We start from the raw sequence: 14043 nt of genomic DNA, 5'->3' as shown, positions 1-14043 counted from the left end.
TCCTTTGACCTCGCTCTATTTTACGAATAGCCCTTTTTTAATTCAGACATTCAGGGTTAAACCACCTCGGCCTTCCTTTACTATCTTGTGTTATTACCTTAACCGATTTTTTTTTCTTTTAGATACACTCTAAGACATTGCACTGCCTGAGCGATTTTATCGACATGCCATGCTACCTGATGACCTTCAGCACTGTCCTTCGTTAAATTTTGTTGAAAGCTTACCAATTTCTCTACATATTCTTCCGTCAGTTTTGTAGTCAGGCGCTTTGGATATTCCACATTTTGGGGGATCACCCTTTCACATATACTTATTGACCCCCCTAAATATTCACAATACAAAGCATTGTGGTCACTGTCCCTACGCTTAATTACCCTGAACTTTTTTACCATTGCGTCGTTCCAGGCCTGAACAAAGATGTAGGGGCAGATTTATGTGGGACTTGCGCCCCTTTTACACCGCCGTTGCGTCACTTTTGTGACGCAGCGGCGGCGTAAACCCTGCGCCACGTTGCGCCCGATTTACATCGTGACGCATCTATGGAGATGCGTCACGGTGTAAAGCCCTGCGCCACGTGAAACCTGCGTCAGGTTTCATGTGGGCGTTGCGACACAGGGGGGGGCGTTCCGTCGCAGGAACGCCCCTGAAAAGTGACTCAGTGAAATCTATAAGATTTCACTGAGTCACTTTCCCAAGGCGTAAGGCTTGACGCACCATGTTATGGATAGGGTAGGTTGGAACAGTGCTGGAGTTGCGTCACGCGACGCAACTTCAGCACTGCGCCAACCTTACGCCGGCAGATGCATCACGTATCTGCTTGTCCTTGCGCCACGATGCACCGCATTGTAAATGCGGCGCATCTGCGGTGGCGCAAGGGCAAACTTGCGTGACGCATCTTCCCTGGCGCATCCATGCTGATTTGCAGGGATGCGCCAGGGAACATAAATCTGCCCCATAATCTATAGGACACTGTTGATTGCCCATTCTAAAAGTCTGTGTAGCCGGTCGATCTGGGTCCTTCCTACCATTTTAACATATTAAACCCTTAGAGCCCAGAAACTTCCCTAAGGCTTCGTCTTGATTGGTGGTTAGACATGTGGGGTATTTTGTTGCCCCTATATTATATGAGCTCAAAATTTCCTCAAACCAACGATCTAACTTTCCAAAGTTTAATTTGTGGTTAAAATCACCCATTATCACCATTATGTCCTTCCCATACATTTCTATTAAATCGGTTATATCCCTTTTGAATAACCCCATTTCTGTTTCGTATTCTTTTTGGGAACCCCATTGTATATATACATTTATAAGGATTAAATAATCAACCTTCCCTTCAGTACCTTCAGTACACGGATAGGATACCTTACAGACCAACAACCATTTGCATAATGAACTAATTGACTTGGCCTCTTTCACTAACCTGGTTGACATGAGGGTCATAATCCCGCCCTAAGCACGTCCAAATTTTTTCATTTTGCTGGCTGGTTTATAAATTTGGGCAAACCCTTCAACTACTGGGGTATTGCCGCATAGCCATGTCTCCTGTAAACAAATGATATCAACATATTTTGCGACGTGATTTAGACTATCCACCTTTGTTTATCCTACCAACCCATTTATATTCCATGAAAGTAATCTCAGGCTATGCGGCAACTCGGTATCCTAGTCGATCTCCCTAAGACATCCTGACTCATTCAAACCCCATGAGTCTGAACTTAGGATACTATTGTCCGATCCCCAATTGCCCCAGTTTTTATTAGGCTCTAGATTCTCTACCGCTATGTTGATCATAGCCTTCTCCCCACGCCCCCCTGTTATTAACCTCACCTGCCTTTCCCCCAACCCTGCATGGAATCTCAGAAAACCTCCCTCTCGCTGTTTCCCTTTTTCGACTTCTACTTCAGAAATTATCCTTATACCCTCTTTTAATATCTCCTTCTCAGCTTTCAGAATAGCTGCCTTAACAAGACCTGAGTAGATTAGGACTTTTGTGTATTCAATACCTTTGATGTTACTGCTAAACCCTACCTGTCTCAAATCCTTTGTACCAATTTCTTTTAAACTTGGACATTTTGAAAAGGAAAATAAGAGCTGGGAGCGGTTTAGAGGGACTATCTTCCTTTGTTTTTTCCTCCCCATCACTTGATCAGTTGGCTTAAAATATATCCACATTTTATTCTTATTGCTCTTAACTAAGGTTTTTGAGTCCCAATCACCTCTTCCCTGATATTCATTCTTTTTTGGGAGTATGTTCACTCTACTTCCTCCAGCTACTGGACTACTAAGGGATTCTTTCCCTCCTAACTTATTTCTATTAATTTTGAGGCACACCACCTCCCTACAAGCGTTACGGGTATATTTGCATGGTTCCCTTTTCTCTTCAACCTCAGCTTCAACTCCTCCAGAGTCAGAAAGCCTCGCTATTTGCCTTCTTTCCCTTTTCCTATTTTGCGGCATTCCATTTTTATAAATGTGTTCTTTTATTCAGCAGTTCCTTGTCCTTCTCTTTTTTTGGGCCCTTGTTTCTTCCATATCTATAAGTAGATCTTTTATGAGGGTATCTGAGGTTCTGGTAATGTGGCCGATAGAAACCTCCCCTCCTCCTTACCAGCATCGGCCATCTGGAAATATATATATCATGCTGGGCACAACCCTCCATAGTAGCCTCTGTGTTCCCTTCAATAAGACCTTCATTTAAGGGGTCTTGTACTGGTCTAATCATTGTAGGCATCTGTCCCCTTATCCCCTGTAGTTCTTCTATCATTCTTTTAAATTGTATTTCATTACTATTTAATAGGGTATTATTTAACACAGAGACTTCTAACAAGCCTTGCAAAAAATTTTGTAGCATCAGCATAATGTCCAGCATAGAGGCAGAAGGCGATGTCGTAATATCTAGGCCCAACGTACCATACCGTAATATTTCATTTAAGGAGTCTATAGGCTTTGGGCTTTGATTTCCTTCGGGATCCGTACTTCTGTCAAGTATGGTTCTTGTAAAAGAATTTGACAAATCAATGCGGGCCCCCCCGTCCTTGGACCCATTCCCTGTCAATATCTCATTCTCATCTTCTGACGAGGAAAAAATCCGGGGCGAAGATTAAAGTCTTGGTACTATGGGGGGATAATATGGCTTAGGTCACTCTGTGTGAGGGAGGAATCAACGATCTCCGCAATCTACTCTACACTTGGTATCTCCATATTACTCTCTTGGTCTTGGGCTTTCCCTGGAGTAAGTGTCCTCTTAAAGTGCTTCGCCACAAAGTCCTTTATTGATTTGGACACTAAACCACCTTTTTTCCCACAACCTTGTAATTTATAAGCTGCAGTGGGTTTCTTTATGATTTTCCTCAACTCTCTTTCATCATTTTTCACCAGAGTATTCATGGCCGCCCCTCCTGGCCCTTCTTCTGCTGGTGTCACCTCAGTCTCTTCGATTTGTTTTGGTGCGTCTTTACAAATTTTCCTTGGTTTTGCCTTTCTTGGCACCATTCCAAAGTCCTCCTTATATATTCAGTAATATTTATTAGTTACGTCTATTCCTCGGATTTGTCAGACTAAGCAGAATAAACTCTCAAGTAGATGGCTCTACCTCCTTTCACCATACAATTCCAATTGCGCCAGTTCAATTTTAACCCTTCATTAAAAGCTTTTACTTGCTCTTCCTGAACCTTTCTGTATTCATCCACAGTTTTTAAAAAATTCATTAAAAAGGAAGAACAAAGATTTAAAAAAACAAAGATTTAAAAAAAAAAATGGTAAAAGCACTTACCTTCCCTGTGTGCTGACTGACCGACCGTAGTTTTCTACTTGGCGCTGGTTTAGCTGCTGGCTGAATAATTCTCTGCCAATGGAGTCTTTGCCAATGAAAACTTTACACACGCCTGCCCAGTCCTCACTATTTCCCCTGAGGCAAGCGTCTCCTCGGGGATTTGAGGGATTAGAGAGATTTCCCTATGCCTTACCGCTGCTACCGCTGCTACTCTCCGGGGCCTCAGCCACACCCGCCTGCTCCGCAAAAAAACAGGACTATCGGAGGGCACGAGGGAACCCAGCGGCTTGCAGCGCTTCCCAAGCGGTACCGGCACCTGCAATACCAGCCGACACTCGCGCTGTCTCCAGGGTAGGCTCCTCACTTCGCATCCAATTTCGGTACTTTTCACGATGATTCCTCTGTGAATCACGGGCCACACGCCCTCTGAGCCCTCTGAGCTTTCCGCTTCTTACAGTGTCCACTCTCGCGCTCGCGTCCGCTTCCGCTCTCGTCCGCTCTCGTTCTCGCGTTCCACGTCGTATCGTTCCCACGTCGTTGCCGTCGTTACCACGTCGTTACCCCGTCGGTCAGTCAATCACACAAGGAAGGTGTTGTGGTAAATACAGGTTTGGCAGTAAACTCGCTGTGTTGTTCCCTCACCCACAAGTTTGTCCAGCCCTCCTCCTCATGGCTTCACCGCGGGCATCTCACGCAAGCATCTTTCTCTCCCCCTACCATGATGCTGCCTCTAACATCATTCAGTCTCCTACAAATCCCAGTGTGTCTCTTGCCTAACAATCATGCACTATGTATCTCACTCTCACCAGCCAGTTGCTTCTCCGTCATCACACTTGCACATCACAACCATCGCAGTGCTATCTCACACTGTCAATTCCGGCAGGCCTTGGCCCCTCCCACCCCGGAGTCCACCTGCTCCTAGAACCAGTTGGAGGGCCTCTGGCAGGTGGCTGAAGGCATGCAAACAGGGAAAAGATGAGATTAGATGTAGCTGTTTGTAAAGTGAGCTTAGAAAGGACAATGGAGGGGGGTGGGTTACACGGGGAAAAGGGCCCTCACACACCTGTTCCAGTGCATGCAGGGGAGGGGATGCACGTGGAACAGAAATAATGGCATTTCTGCTGGTATTCATTGGCAGTGGACAAGCCCTATAGCAGTTTTGTGAAAATACATCAACCAGATGACAGCAACACCTCTCCTACAGAAACTATTCATTCAACCTTGGCACATCCCGAAAAGCACCAGCACTTGAATCTGATCTGCATTTGAGGTCACATGAAACTAAGCCACAAAAATGAAACCTTTTTATGTTACAGTCAGGGAGGGCTGCAAGTGTGAGAACACCAGAAGCAAGGTTCATGTTAAAATACAACAGGATTATATCTGCACAGGGTCTCATCCTTTCACCGAGCGGTATGGAGTAGGAAGGAAACATTCGCAGTATTGTATACGTCACATCTACAATAATTTGCATCACATCTATAATACTTTGTGTGTATGTGTGTGCGTGTACAATGCATTCTAGCTCCAACACATCTATAAACATTATGCACATCATTTTAATTTTTAAAAAAGCATACAAAATAACACTTCATTTACCACTTTCATTTAAACCGACGATTGTATTAAAACATACTTTACACTCAGAGTCAAAACAACAGCAAGAGCATACCCTGACACTAAAAACAGGTAAATTAGAAATCATCCTGTAATCTAACTGATAACTGTACTTGTATTCATAGATTATTCAGGTGTCGAAAGCAGACAAAACATCTCAAGGGAAAAGCAGTGTGTTTCACAATATAAGATGATAAATAACATCAAAGACAAAACAGGCACTGGTTCAGAAAAGCATAATATTGAGAGGCGTTACCTACTGCCAGTGGTTTCAGTCTGTTTTAAATGCATTCATCTTGATTTTGAGGAGCGAGCTATCAGAGAGGCCCGAGGCCAAGTTGCCTAAAGCCGTGGCTATTGTAGTATCCGTGCATGGACACGTTCTAGTGTTCTAACTCCTAGTAATACACTATACACCCACCCACCACAGACGTCACTGTGTCAGGTGACGCGGTTAATAAAAAGGCCGAGCGCACGTGCTCGTGGCCATTCTCACTACCCCTAACTATGTGTCCTGTGTCAGTCCTTGCGCACAGCATGCGGGCCTAGTGCCCATCATTACACTGGCGACGAGGCGGGCGCTCCACCCCGCGTGTGCAGCTTCCGCTCGGCAAAACGACTGAAAAAAACAAAAGAGGGGAGAGAGAGAGAGCTGCCCGCAGTGAGGACACCCACCCCTCTGTATGAAGGCGCGACGCGCCGAGAAGCCTTCAGGGCGAGGCAGAGCCCGCAGCATGTCCTGTGGTGACCGGGAGCCCACCCCGCACCTACAGAGCCAGCAGTGTGGGAGAGAGAGAGGCGATCACCGCAGCAGAGCCCACCCGCAATGGTAGCGATGTCCTGCCGTCACCCGCGACCTGTGCCCGTCGGGAGAGCCCGCCCCACAGCAGCCAGCAGGAGGTGAGGAGCGGTGCAACAAACGACGGCCAAGCAAGCGGGCCGGACTGCCGTTCCGCCGGCCGCCGCCGGCAGTGAGAAAAAAAAAAAACACCTCATCCAAAGCGGGAGCCCACCCCGCGTGAGGATAATCGCGACCGGAGGTCCGTGGGAGCCAACCCCGCCTCCGCGAGTGTCGCTAAAGATAATGAGGGCGGGGATGGAGTAGCTAACCACCCCCCACACCCATTGCCAAGACGAGCGGCATAAGCGAAGCCCACCCGTACGGTGGCGAAGCCCTGCCGGGCATGGCCAGGCCGCAACGGAAGGCGGCCTGATCAGGCCTGAGCATCGGAGGCGGAGCCCACCCGCGCAGAAGGGGCGCCGCACAAATGGAACCAGCGGGTGCCTACCCCGCATAGGGACAAACATGTCGGCCCCCCCTCCCTGCCGTGCGAGGACTGCAGGAAGCTGCCGCGGGCAGGGAGGGCGATCGGAAAAAGCAGGAATGGCCGCCGCCGGCCATCGGATCATGCCCCCACCTCGCAGGACCCCTGCGGCATGAGAGAAATGCAGGTAAGCGGCCAGCGCCGCCGAAATAAACTCAAACTGTGTGCGCGACGGCACTGACTGCCACTATGTCCCGAAGAAGTCCCGAACGTGCTGGGAAACCCAGTGTGACAAAGGAGCATTTCTCCCCCAGTTCGCGCACACGCTGAGTGATGCCCCATCCTCCGGGCAGCTCACTGACAATGCCTGTGCCCCCCTGCCTCTAAATAAATAAGTGTAAAGAGACTTACCTGCTGTTGGCGGTGTCCTGCTCCCAATGTTCTGCGGTGGCTCCAGCTCTTCTACACGGCCCGGGTGAAGCCTGGAAAAGTGAATGAACACGGCAGAAAGTTAGCAGCAAAGAAGGTTGCTGCTGAATGAAGTGAAAAGCAACGCTGCCATCTAGTGGCCGTTTCCAGCAACTGCACTGGAAGAAATGTGTACAGCATGTTCAAAGTCTGAAAACAAGGGGAAGCCATGGAGGCAGACTGCAGAGTGCTAGGAGGAGGTTAAAGGAAGAAGAGATAATGTGCCAGAGGGATGCAGCGCCATCCCACAGCGACAAGGAGGAAGTAAAAAGGGGGTCAAGCCACATCCACCCCAGCGAGTGAACCCTCAAGAGAGCGAAAGGACTCAGCGCAGATGTACCCCGGACGCGGAAGGTACACAGCAGCACCTACAAGAGAGGAACTCACTGAAGAAGATGTGCGCAGCAAGTGTCCAACGACACTGAAGGGTAAGGATGCAAGGGGCACACCCAGGGGCGCCAAGAAGCCACCACAACCAGAGATCACACGGTGCAAGGAGCAACGCTACACTGAAGATGTACCACGACGGTACGAAGAGGAGCACGCACCAGCGCCTGACAAGGCAGAAAACACAGGTAGTCACACGACGTGACGCACCTCGTGATGCCGACCAGCCAAATGGTCGCACCACAAAAGCCAACCCACCAGGGGTTGCGAAAGGAGTTGACCAACGCAAGGGTCAGTGAAACTATGGAACAAGAGGTCTGACGAAAGACCGAAGGTATCCTGCCAGAGATCGGCAGAGTGGACCGTCAAGTGGTCCAAGAAGTTCAAGAACGAAGAGGACCAAGAGTATGGCCCCACGAACTTCGACAACCAAAGTAGCTGGTGAAAGGAGAAGACGAAGAGAAGGTCACGACCCTAACTCGGGATGCTGAGGAAGATGGAGAGAGTGTCCTCAGACGAGGACAAGACCAGGCAGAACACGTGCAGAGGGCGCGCGCTGCACAGAGAAGCCTGGCCAGACAAAGGAGAACAGAAACGGTCCAGATTACGTCGTGAAGCGAAGGGATGAAGATATCGGAGTGGCACGTTTGCCACTACAAGAAAAGAAGAAAGAAGAGATCGGAGTGACACGATTGCCACTACAAGAAGAGGAGAAAGAAAGAGATCTGAGTGGCATGGTTGCCACTGCAAGAAGAGGAGAAGAAGTCAGAGTGACAGAGATCGGAGTGGCACGATTGCCACTACAAGAAAAAGAAGAAAGAAGAGATCGGAGTGGCACGATTGCCACTACAAGAAGAGGAGAAGAAGTCAGAGTGACACGACATCCTCACGGAGAAAAGAACCGAGAAAAGAGAGAAGAGTGTGGCAAGACTACTCACACCCCAAAGATAAGGAAGGCGACAAGTGTCCGAACACGGAGCGCAAGTCCTGAGAACACCCGTGACACGGAGAGAAGACCATCTGCTTTATGATGTTTTCAGCACACCTGGGATCTGCAGAGGTGAGCAGGCTGGACCATTCTGAACATCCACCTTTGGGGTCACACGGACACTGGACAACGCCAGCCGTGGTGACTCAGGGGCAGAGGCCTCAGGGATGCCAGTGAGAGAGCGTCCCCGCGACGAGAGATGGTCATCAGCCGCCCTTCAGCAAAGGTCCTGGGAGGATGAAGACATCGCGCACGAAGACAGGAGCCAACAGCAACCCTCCAGGTGCGACTGCAGAATCTGAGGTGAGACTTGTCGTCTCCTCCGCACCCACACTGATCGGCGTGGGAGTAACATGATACAGTACACTCAGCCCAGGACAAATCTGATGAAGAGGGCCTCAGGAAAATCCCGTGGCAGGGGAACACCCGTGAGAGGGGCATCATGGTGAGAGGGGTGTCTTGCAAACAATCCGTCTTTTGCCAAAGCAAAACACACGCTACCGATGAAGAAAAGGACAGGACTGAAAGATGAACGGCAACATCTAGCGGTGAACCACAAGAACTCCAACTGCGTTTGTCGCCACTGAAGTAAGGTGAAGAAAAGACTGTGAGGATAACTTCAAGGCAGAGTCGTCAACAGACTGGATCCATCGAGCACACATGGCTGGTGCCACAGTGAACTGGTGGTCTCCGCGACAGCAAGAACATCGTATGTGACCCCAAGCAGCGGAGGCGTAAGAGACCCTGCAGAAGTTTTGGTCACTGTATTACATATGTATGGGTCTTTCTTTCTCCCACAGGTTGAACTTTGACTTTGGGTTTTGTCATTAAAAATTGGGAGGGATGTAGTGTCCGTGCATGGACACGTTCTAGTGTTCTAACTCCTAGTAATACACTATACACCCACCCACCACAGACGTCACTGTGTCAGGTGACGCGGTTAATAAAAAGGCCGAGCGCACGTGCTCGTGGCCATTCTCACTACCCCTAACTATGTGTCCTGTGTCAGTCCTTGCGCACAGCGTGCGGGCCTAGTGCCCATCATTACAGCTATCACACACCGCCTACAACAAAAACACAAGATTACAAATGCATTCATGCTTACAAAACAAAACAGGAGTAAACAAGAACAGCAAAGCAAACTGCCTTGCACCCATGTGCAAGTGCTAGAGGGAGCAAAAGAAGAGGGGTGGCTGTGGGAGCGCTGTGTGCGTGTCTACCAAAGTTGACAAAAAAGTTAATAGAAACTCAATTGTAAAACTAATAGGGGCTCACTATAAATGTTCTATGTCGCATTTCTTACGGGAAAATTACCTTAAAAATTGAGGATTTGCCTATTCTGTATGTAGTGCTCTGCTGCAGCGCAGAAATGTGGGCCCCTGGATTTGTGTGCCATTTACGGCCTGGAAAGGACCATAAATTTGACACGGCTGGACTCAGCCTACAATTGAATTCTGACATTCTTGACCGCAGATTACACTCACTCGCGGACACACCCACCAGGGCGGCGGCCAATGCTCCCGCCTGCAGGGCTTGCCCCCAGCACCACGACCAGGGAGGGGAACCGGCGTCAACACACGCATGGCCATGTTACACCCACCGGGCCTGGTGCCATGCGGCATCACCAGTGACTGGCAGCTGGAAGGCACCTGAGCAAAACTATCTCTCCCTGTCGCCTTCTCCTTCCCTTCTCCTATTTACAACACCCTATCACCATGCCACCCGTTTGTATCTCTGTAAATCTTTTGCTCATTCGGTCTGTGGTGTGCTTATTAAAAACACTGTGCCGCCTAGGCTTGTCCATTTGTTAGCGGGCCAATGCCAGGCGGGCTGGCCATGACAGACGAGTGGAGGCGGCTTTTGGAGCCAATGTGTGCTGGCTTCTTAATGGCTAACGCATTACTCTCTTCAGAGCTGCAGCGGGTGAGCAGGGCAGTCCTGGGGCGGCAGCAGTATGGAAGAAAAGACACAAAAATACAATAATCACTGTGGCCACTCCCCCCCTCAGTTGCTGCAGACACACTTAAATATCCCCTGTAAAGAAAGTGTAAGCTTCTATCCAGGGTTTTATTTATTGCGCAGACACTGTCAGCAGCGTGGCACCGAGGACTCGACTCTGAGATTGAGTTCCCATTATCAAGCCCCGGGGAGGTGGCGGTCCCCGGGGCTGCTGGGGCCCCCTTGGGCCCCCGCTACATAAATAAATAGCCCCGGGACCTGGCCGACCCAGGGGCTATGAAAACGAAGCACGGTAGACCGCGCTTTGTTTTAAAAATAATTTCAGACGGCTTCGCACACCGGCACGACCCTACCCGAAAATTGGAAAAATAATACTTTTTTTTAAGTTGGGGTCCCTGTTGGATCCCCTGAGCAGGCCTGGAGGTCTGGGTGTTTTTACCCTGCCCACTTTTCTTGTTTTCTTTATCTTTTGTTCACCTTTTTCTTTCTCCCTTCTGGAAGCACAAGATGGCTGCCAGCACTTCCTGGTTTGAAGTGTTGGTAGCCCATTAAAGCCAAGCTCGTGCTCAGGGGTTAGGTTCTGCCCAGATATCAAAACTTTTTCTTTTTCTAATTTCTCAGGAACTACCGAACGGATTTACACCATTTAAAAAAAGGTCTCTTTCTGAACCAAGACCTACCTTTTTGCCAAATTTAGTGTAATTCCATTCAGCAGTTCGGGCTGTAGCTTTGTCTAAAGTTTCCTATGGAAATTAACATGGGAAAAACGCATTTTGGGACCCCCTTTTTTCTCGGCCCCGGCTTGTCGAACCATCCCGAAACTTTCAAGACAGGAGCTGACTGGAGCAGATCACACGTTATGAAAATTTCGCGAAGATTCGACAACCGGCGGCAAAGTTATTGGGAAAAGAAAAAACGCTTTTCCTATGGAAACTAGGTCCTAACTATAACTACCTACTGGTGACCACCAGTAGGTAATATGGATATATATATATATTCCCTCCTGGGTGTGTGGCTTGCTGGTGTGCATCCACACCGCCAGTGGTGCGAACCTGAAGGCGATACCAGCACACTCTTTTAAACTTTCACCGAAATATTCTCCTCAGTAAAGAAAAAGGCTGCACTCAGAATGTGACTATTTTTTATCTATTTGGAGACATCGCCAGCCACAGGAACGCGTTTCGGCTGTTGACTAAGTCCTTGTCAACCTAAAAGAGCCTCATTTTCTCCACAGATTAAATGCTTTCCACATGTGTGCAATAAAGTAAACATAAATGAAATAGTTTCTGTTTTAAGCCATAAATCAAGTGGTTATTTCTAGGGGTGGGCGGAATTTGCGTAGTCGCGTTTCGCAAAGCTCCGCGAAACGGTAAAAAATTCTCAAATTCCGCAAACACGTGGGATTGCTTGTTCCGCCTGTTCGCGACAGCTCAGGGGGAAATATCTTGTGAACATGCATTTTGAAAGGGCAAACAAGCAAAAAATTCAGTGAAGCCGCGCATCATGGAATATTTGGCAATTCCGCGTTCTCCGCGGAACGTGAAATTACCCAAATTCCACGAGCGGAACAGAATTTACCGCCCAGGCCTAGTTATTTCTTTAGAATCCAGCATTTACATCCCCATGTTAAAATGAAAATAAAATCATTTGAAGTGCTCAACAACAGTTCTTGCAGCTTTAAACTCAGTGGTGAAAAATATACTCGATAACTTCCTTTTAGTTTTCCGGTGCTAAAAACATTATAATTTATTTTGTAAACTCAGGCTCCATTAAAAGTTTTGTCCCAGTTCAAGTGCACTAATTATTCTTTGTGCAGTCAAAAAATATACACTTTTTTTAACTTTCAAAAGTACTTCTTTCATGATGTTGATCTCAAACTATCCACAACAAACTGCTAGAGCGTTGCCAATCACAAACAAGCACTGTCAGTCCAATACTTGGGGGCACATGCATCATTGTATTTTGCGGTTCAAAGGGGCAGATTCTGTGAATCTGCCCCTTTGCGACCGAAATTTTTTTTGCACTTGGGATGCATCATCGAAAATTGCGGTTCCCTAAATGCAATGCAACAAAAAAACAATTTGTGATTTAGCTTTTAAGAAATGCAAATTACCATCAACTTAAAGCTGATGGTAATTTGCGAAAAGTTCTAAGTTCTATGTTGCATACAAACATGCTTTTGGGGCATGTGTGTCTGCAACATGTTTTTTAATTGCACTTTCAAGGGTGCATCAGGGTGTCCATTTGGCACCCTTGCGCCCTTGAAATTGCATGCTCAATTTACGAGTACCTATTTGGTACTGGCCAATTGAGCATTCAATTTCCATTGATTTCAAGGACCATAGGAATGAATAGGAAGCCGTTCCTTATTTGCAATTCGCAATTTGCAAATCGCAAATAAGGATGTGTAGGAATCGCAATTTGTTTTGCGATCTGACATGCATGAGGAATTGCGATTCCTAAATTGCAATTTCCTAAAAATCGCAATTTAGGAATCACAATTCCTAAGTTTGATGCCTGTGGCCCTTGGTCTCTTGTTCTCACTGCTCCCCTTTTAGCCTTCAGCAGTGCCCAGCTCCGAGCAGCCACAATGTTCAAGAATGTATGGGCTTACCGCATAGCATTAGAGCATTAGCCTCACCACACACAAACATTTATACTTAACATATAAGTGTGGTAAAGGCATGAGTGGTAAAGGTATATAGGTTGTAAATAAACTTGTGATAAAACGTGTAGTAAACATTAGGGTTCAATTATAGGTGGTGTTTAGGTGGCAGACATGCCCTTTAGGGTTCTGGTTTGGGTAAAGTTTATGGATGTAGTTATGCATGGTGAGGGGTTTTTAGGATTCATGGATGGGCAGAGTTTAGGGGTAGAAAGGGCTTTTAGAGATAGGTATGGGTGGAGTTTAAAGGTCCAGGGATGGCTGGAGTATAGGCGTGGTGAGGGGGTGTTAGGGGGAGGGATGGATGCTGTTTACAGGTTGTGAGGGGGTCAAGGATGGGTGGTGTGTAGGGGTACTGAGGTGTCAGCGAATTAAAAGCATTAGTAGCAATTGTTTGATAATGTAAAAGATATAAACCTGAACTAATGTCCCCTAAAGAAAAGCACTGAAAGACATTGGTCGAACAAAAATATTTCATAAAGTAGGACCTGCAGCCATTGCATGTACACTTTCAATATTCTATTAATTGGTTTCCACGAAATAGTAAAGGCTATTCATCCTTCAAATTTCAATGAAACAGTTTAAGTGAAATAGTTTCTCAGTAATGGAATGCCATGAATTTTTTTTCTATGAAATCATATACAACTGGTGAATTTGTCGGCCCTAGCCTTGGTGGGATACCACAGCCCTTTCTCAAGGAAATCACTCCATCACGATACCTCCTCAATACTCCAATTGAAAAGAGGCATCAGATAGGGTTGACCTCTGTCCCAATTACTATTTGCCTTGAGTATTGAACCCTTCGCAGCTCACTTACGGGAGAACTAAGAGGTGACATGTCTCTGGTTTGACAAAGAGGAATATAAAGTTATGCTGTTTGCTGATGACATCCTAATAACCTTAACAAAACCTGAGATTGCAC

The sequence above is a fragment of the Triturus cristatus genome, chromosome 4_1 (genome assembly GCF_964204655.1).
Source record: "Triturus cristatus chromosome 4_1, aTriCri1.1, whole genome shotgun sequence".
Taxonomy (NCBI): domain Eukaryota; kingdom Metazoa; phylum Chordata; class Amphibia; order Caudata; family Salamandridae; genus Triturus; species Triturus cristatus.
This window is presented reverse-complemented; position numbering follows the sequence as displayed.